Source organism: Glycine max, chromosome 5 (assembly GCF_000004515.6).
Source record: "Glycine max cultivar Williams 82 chromosome 5, Glycine_max_v4.0, whole genome shotgun sequence".
NCBI classification, from domain to species: Eukaryota; Viridiplantae; Streptophyta; class Magnoliopsida; order Fabales; family Fabaceae; genus Glycine; species Glycine max.
In genome coordinates, this window is record NC_038241.2 from 24,369,264 (window position 1) to 24,376,241 (window position 6,978).

Sequence of the window (6,978 nt, forward strand, 5' to 3'; positions counted from 1 at the left end):
CTGTAATAGAATGATCTGCCCTCGATGGACGCTCTGAAGCATGGCTTCAAGATGCTGAAAACCTGTAAAAGCTGGGACAGAAGGAGCTGCTGAGGTACATGCTGGAATAGGAGCTGTAGATGTGGAAGGAGGCTCAGTTAGCCTCATCTTTGCCTGCCTGGCCCCTTTGATAGAAACAACTAGATCATCAGGATTCCAATAGTTTTTCCTGATATAGGCCAAGTTGATGACCGGGCTCAGGCACTCGAAAACCAAGCTGTCAGAATTAACCCCTCTGGCTTTACACAGGGTGGTGATCAGAGCAGGGAACCCAAGTCTAGAAGAGTTAGACTGGGCTATAGATGTGATTTGGCCAGAGATAAGGGCTCCCACATTCATGTCCATTTGGGAGACTAGGCCAAAGATTAGCCTAGCTCTATCTATTGTCAGGTCTGAGGTGTGTGAAGTAGGAGCCAGGTTGGAATATGAGAGAACACTCCACACCCGAGCAAGAGTCATCAAATCTTTCTTGAGAATCTTCCTAGGATAGCCCTCAGAGTTCAAAATAAACCCTCAACCTGGTATACATAAAGTAGCCTCAATCTCTTTATAATATGTGAGCAACCTGCAGTATCTGGAATATGCTGGTAAAGTTTCGCCCTCAACTAATATCACAGGCGTCTCCAAGAATGTGTTGAGGCTGTCTGCATCAATCCTCACCAGGGGGCCTCTAACCCTGACTTCCTTTGGTGAAGGGTCTTCAGAGCTGTAAAGGTTGGCATAAAACTCCTTCACTAAAGCCAAGTCTATGCTGCTGTCAACTAAATTGGTGAGGCGTTTATGGAAGTTACACCTCTCCAATTCAGCCTTAAACTCGTCCAGCTCAGTGTGGTATATTTCCACCTTGCTTTCAGGTAAAATGTGTCTTCCTAAAATGTTATCCATGTATCAATTCCAGGCCTCAAAGGAGTGAAATCTCCTTGTATCATACTGTGTTGTGGGCCTTGTACCAATACTCTTTCTTTTTCTAGAAGCCTTCTGCAGATAAAGGTATCAAACAGTTAATCAAGACACAACTTGTTGGAAATCAAAACTGAAAAAAAAATACTAGCCGCTTAGTGAGACATGGTCCGCTTAGCTGGCCTTTGCAAAAAAAAAAAAAACACTACCGCTTAGCGACATGTGGAGCCGCTTAGCGGAAGTTGTAGAAATTCAGCTTCTGCAGAATTGGCTTAGTTGGAAAGTGCTCGCTAAGCTAAACATCTGTCGCAAGGATATGCGCTAAGCTCCTTAAAGGCTGCGCTTAGCGACACCAACTCCTCGAAAATTTCACTAAGTATTGGGAGCTTAGCGAGCGAAGCTCGCTTAGCTCAGCGGATGCCGCAACAAATCGCGCTTGGCCCAGGAAAGCTCGACTTAGCGCACGACTATCAACAAAAAATTGTCTAAGTTACCTGGGCTTAGTGATTTAGCCTCGCTTAGCCACAGGTAGTTCAGCAAGAGGATGAGTGTTCATCCTCAAAGGATGAACTCGCTTAGCGCGGTAAGCGTGCCTAGCGAGTTCTTCAGAGAACGCCTATATACACAATGAGTACTGATGAACTCGCTTAGTGCAGCATGCTCGCTTAGTGAGTTCATCGTGTTTTCCAAAAAACGCAAAAAACGTAGTTCATTTTCTTGCATTTTTCAAGCCTCTAAAAGGCATATCAAACATGCAATGTGTGCATCATACTCAATACAATTTACAAGCGTATATAGTCCTAATCTTAAACTAATTCTAACAAAACATTCAAAACCCTAAAATCTAAAACTACAAGTGAAGTCTTCTATCCTAAAGTTTAGACAAGAAAAAGAGAAAAGGAACCAAGGAACTTACTTGGATGGTGTATGGTTGTTTCTTCGAAGTTGATAAAGCAAAAAGAAAGCACAGATGCAAAATGTGCAAATTTTTGGACAGAGAGAATACAGAGATGAAGTTTCCAAAATCTGGCAAGTGTGAGTGTAACTGCTGCTACACTCACTTAAGCAGTTTTCGACACTCTCGCTTAGTAGACCGTTGCGCTAAGCGAGCCAGAGAGACATTTGGTTTCTCAACGAGGCTTGCTTAGCGAATCCACGTGCTTAGCCGACGTTTCAAATTAAAAATCAGTTTTTTTTTTTTTTGCACAGAGGCTTGGCTTAGCGCGAGGATAAGACCACTTAGCGAAGTTTGCAGATAAAAAAAGCTGCAACTCTCGCTAAGCCAGGCTCTGGTCGGCTTAGCTAAAATGATGCATCATAAGTACAGAGGAGCATGTGCTTAGCTGATAAGGACTCGCTTAGCGCTCACATTGTCGCAAGGAATTCAGTTTAGCTGCCATGACTGGCGCTTAGTGTTACTCGGTGAAAACGACTAACTTTTGTGTATAAAACTTGTATAAATTTTATCAAACTCTCCCAATTTATGGTTATTTTGTAATGTTATAAGTATTTTCTATTAAGTATAGGTAATAAATACTTAGTATTTTCATTTTGTGTGTTTAATAATCATTTTCTCTCAATTTCAGGTTAATTAGGCAAGCTTTGGAAAGTGTTGTTTTCACCTTCTCACTAAGTCAATCTGCTGGCTTAGCGAGCGTCCGCTAAGCGCAACACTCCTGGGCTAAGCGCAACACTCCTGGGCTAAGCGCAAGGAAGAATCTAGAAGAAGATGAGTTATATAGGTTCGCTAAGTGCACTACTTCATCTCACTAAGTGCACTGCTTCAGTTCATTCGCTAAGCGAGAAATGCGTGCTAAGCCAAAAATCACTAACGTGCACTAAGCGGTCCATAAGTGCGCTAAGCGCACGAGCACAAACAAGGCCACCTATTTAAGCCTGAAATCAGATTTTGTGAAGAGAGTTTGGACTAGGATTCAGAGCTTTGCATGTCTAGGGTTTCTAGAGAGAGAAAGGTCCAAGTTCTAGAGAGTTTTGAGAGATTTTGTTGTGTGAAGATTTGCAGAGACCAGAGCTTGAAGCAGGAGCCAGTTTGAGAGCTTGAGATGAGTTTGTGAGTGATTGTGAGATCCTAAAGGTGAAGGAGTGATGTGCCATCATTTTCTTCTATTTCTTAAACCCTTTTTGTACCATTTTAATTACTGATTAATCTTAATTGTCAAATTAATTAGGCAGCTTTATTATTTGGACTCATTTAGCTAATTTGATGTTTTTAATCTAATTTCAGGAATTAATGAAACATTGGGCTTAATCTGGATTTTGGTTGTGGACTTGAAGAGGGCAAATAAAGCAGTGCTTACCTTAGTTAATTTCTAATTAGGGGATTGCAATTTTATTTTATGTGGTTCAGTGTTTATTTCGTTTTGGGCCAGAATATTGTAATAGGGCCCAGTGACTTTGAGTGACTCTTTTTAAATAGCAACCTTGGGATTCGTGCAAGGATATTTTGAGAGACTATTATTCAGAGCATAGGGTTTATGGTTTTTACGTTTTTCTGTTCTAATGCTACTGTTCACGTAATGCAATTTTCCATTTTCTGCTTCTAATTACAATTTCGTTCTTGTTTCTTCTTCTGCCTTCATTTACGTTTATGCTTCATTTACGTTTCTGCTTTGTTTATGTTTTTGTTTTTAGTTTCATTTACGTTTTCTATTTGAATATATGGAAGGCTAAATATTCTGGTGTTGTTTCCTTTTGAGGACGAAGCTCAACTCTCTTTGAGGTTTCGTTTATAATGTGGCTTCCTGACAGTTTTCCTTTCACCAGTTAACCCAAATTCGTTAACATTAATCTATGCACGCTTCATGTTTGATTAATTGCCTTTGAGCCTAACTTGTGTTCATGCTTAATGGACGAAGGGCTAACTGGTGTATGTGTTGCCTAATCACGTATTGACAACCCTAAGTTGATTTTCGCTTAGTAAATTGAAATAGGGTTGGATTAAGTGGTTAACTGTTAGGGACGAATTCTCCATAACCCAGGACAAGAGAATGGCTTCTGAATCAAAGGAAACAACCCATTTTTAATATTATTAGTTTCGTATTCCAGTTTACTTGTTATGTTCTTTAAATCACAAAACAAACAAACCCCCCCCAATCCTTACTGTTACTGCAAGTATATTATGAACATTTGGTTTATCATTGCTCGTTGGGAAACGACCTAGGATCACTTCCTAGTTACTGCATTTTCATGTTTATTTGATTCGGGTTCGGCCTTGAACAAATTTGGCGCCGTTGCCGGGGAGCAGTGTCCAAAGGTTCATAATAGCTAGCATTGTGTGTTTAATTCTTTCGTGTTTTATGTTTAATTGTTAGTATTGTGTTAGTATGTGTGTTAGTGTTGTTTAATGTCCTGGTATTTTGTTTAGTGTGTGTTCTGTTTCAGTTTTCCTATTAAGCGCTTCCCCTGTTTCAGTTTTGGGTGTTTTGCTGTGAATAGTGTTTTGCGACGGACTTAGCGACCACTTTTGCTTGCTGCAAAACAAAGTAGTAGTAGAAATCATGTAGCGACGGATTTTAGCGACCACCCATGCTGATTTATTTTGGATTTTTTGTTTTAGTAGCTAGGGTTGTTATTTTTGGCTGAATTTTTTTGTGGTAACTTCTTTTAATCTATATTTTGTGGGAAAAATAACTAGAGCCTTTAGTTTGGTCAGATTTGAAAGTTCCAAAAAAGTAGCAAATTTTGTGTTTGTCAAAACTTCAAACGGTCATAACTTTTACTCCGGTTATGAGAATCACAATTATTATATATGTATTTGGGGTAGAAAAAAAAAGTGATTTGTCAAAAGTTTTTTATTTTTCAAGTTTTATTCACTTATTTTTCTCAACCGACCATTTTTAGCTTCCATAGTTAGACTTTGAATTTTTGTCTGAAATTTTTTGTGCTATCTTCTCATTGTTTTATAAGGTTGCTCACAAAATTTCATGTCATTTGGATATCATTTGAGGGTAGCTATAGTTCAAACCTACACCTTTATTTACATGACAAGGCAACTAGTTGTGCATGCTGAATGTAGTGTATGACTAGAGGCAATCCATCTGACTTACAACCCTTTGATCCTGAGATAGATAGGACATTTCATAGATTAGTTAGGCATCATTTTATACCTTTTGATCATCCTGAGCATTCCATTACTGGTGAATCTGTGCATTCTGTTATTGGTGATTTTGAACATCCTGAAGGAAGGATATCTCAGGTATTAGACAACTCAGTGGAGAGAGCCTGTATGAATACTGGGAGAGATTTAAAAAACTATGTGCCAGTTGCCCTCACCATCAGATTTCAGAGCAGCTTCTTCTCCAATATTTTTATGAAGGACTCAGTAATATGGAGAGAAGTATGATAGATGCTGCCAGTGGTGGAGCCCTTGGAGACATGACTCCTGCTGAAGCCAGAAATTTAATTGAGAAGATGGCTTCCAACTCCCAGTAGTTTAGTGCCAGAAATGATGCTATAGTCATTAGAGGAGTGCATGAGGTAGCTACAAACTCAGCTGCATCATCCGAAACTAAGAAGCTAGAAGGCAAACTAGATGCATTGGTTAACTTGGTAACCCAGCTGGCCTTGAATCAGAAATCTATACCTGTCGCAAGAGTCTGTGGTTTGTGCTCCTCTGCTGACCACCATATAGACCTTTGCCCTTCCATGCAGCAACCTGGAGCAATTGAGCAGCCCGAAGCTTATGCTGCAAACATTTACAATAGACCTCCTCAACCTCAGCAACAAAATCAACCACAACAGAACAATTATGACCTCTCCAGCAATAGATACAACCCTGGATGGAGGAATCACCCTAATCTCAGATGGTCTAGCCCTCAACAACAACAACAGCAACCTGCTCCTTCCTTCCAAAATGCTGCTGGCCCAAGCAGACCATACATTCCTCCACCAATCCAACAACAGCAACAGCCCCAGAAACAGCCAACAGTTGAGGCCCCTCCGCAACCTTCCCTCGAAGAACTTGTGAGGCAAATGACTATGCAAAACATGCAGTTTCAAGAAGAGACCAGAGCCTTCATTCAGAGCTTGACTAATCAGATGGGACAATTGGCTACACAATTAAATCAACAACAGTCCCAGAATTCTGACAAGCTGCCTTCTCAATCTGTCCAAAATCCCAAAAATGTCAGTGCCATTTCATTGAGGTCGAGAAAGCAGTGTCAAGGACCTCAACCTGTAGCACCTTTCTCATCTGCAAATGAACCTACCCAACTTCACTTTACTCTAGAAAAAGGTGATGACAAAAATTTACCTAACAATTTTTGTGCAGGTGAATCTTCTTCCACTGGTAATTCTGATTTGCAGAAGCAGCACATCCCTCTTCCATTCCCTCCAAGAGCAGTTCCCAACAAAAAATTGGAAGAGGCAGAGAAAGAGATATTGGAAACATTTAGAAAAGTAGAGGTAAACATACCTCTGCTGGATGCAATAAAGCAAATTCCAAGATATGCTAAATTCTTGAAGGAGCTGTGCACTAATAAGTGGAAGCTTAAAGGAAGTGAACGAATTAGCATGGGCAGAAATGTCTCCGCATTGATTGGTAAAGCTATTCCCCAAATTCCTGAAAAATGTAAAGACCCAGGTACATTCAGCATACCTTGTATTATAGGGAATAGTAAGTTTGACAATGCCATGCTAGATTTAGGAGCTTCTGTTAGTGTTATGCCTCTATCTATTTTTAATTCTCTATCTCTAGGTCCCTTGCAGTCAACTGATGTGGTAATTCATTTAGCTAATAGAAGTGTTGCCTATCCTGTTGGTTTCATAGAAGATGTCTTAGTTAGAGTTGGTGAACTGATTTTCCCTGTTGATTTTTATATTTTGAATATGGAAGATGGATTTTCTCAAGGATCAGTTCCCATCATTCTAGGCAGACCCTTTATGAAAACTGCTAGAACTAAGATAGATGTTTATGCAGGCACACTATCCATGGAGTTTGGTGATATAATTGTTCATTTTAATATTCTGGATGCTATGAAATACCCATCTAAAGATCTTTCTATATTTCGTGCTGAAATA

At 39.9% G+C, this 6,978-nt stretch overlaps 1 non-coding gene across 1 annotated transcript; it reads right to left on the reverse strand.

Annotated features, from left to right (window-relative positions):
• Window positions 1–5,132: 5,132 nt before the first annotated feature.
• Window positions 5,133–5,240, reverse strand: LOC113001770 (small nucleolar RNA R71). Its single transcript, XR_003267256.1, has one exon. It is a non-coding gene; the product is annotated as a small nucleolar RNA R71 (small nucleolar RNA).
• Window positions 5,241–6,978: the final 1,738 nt, after the last annotated feature.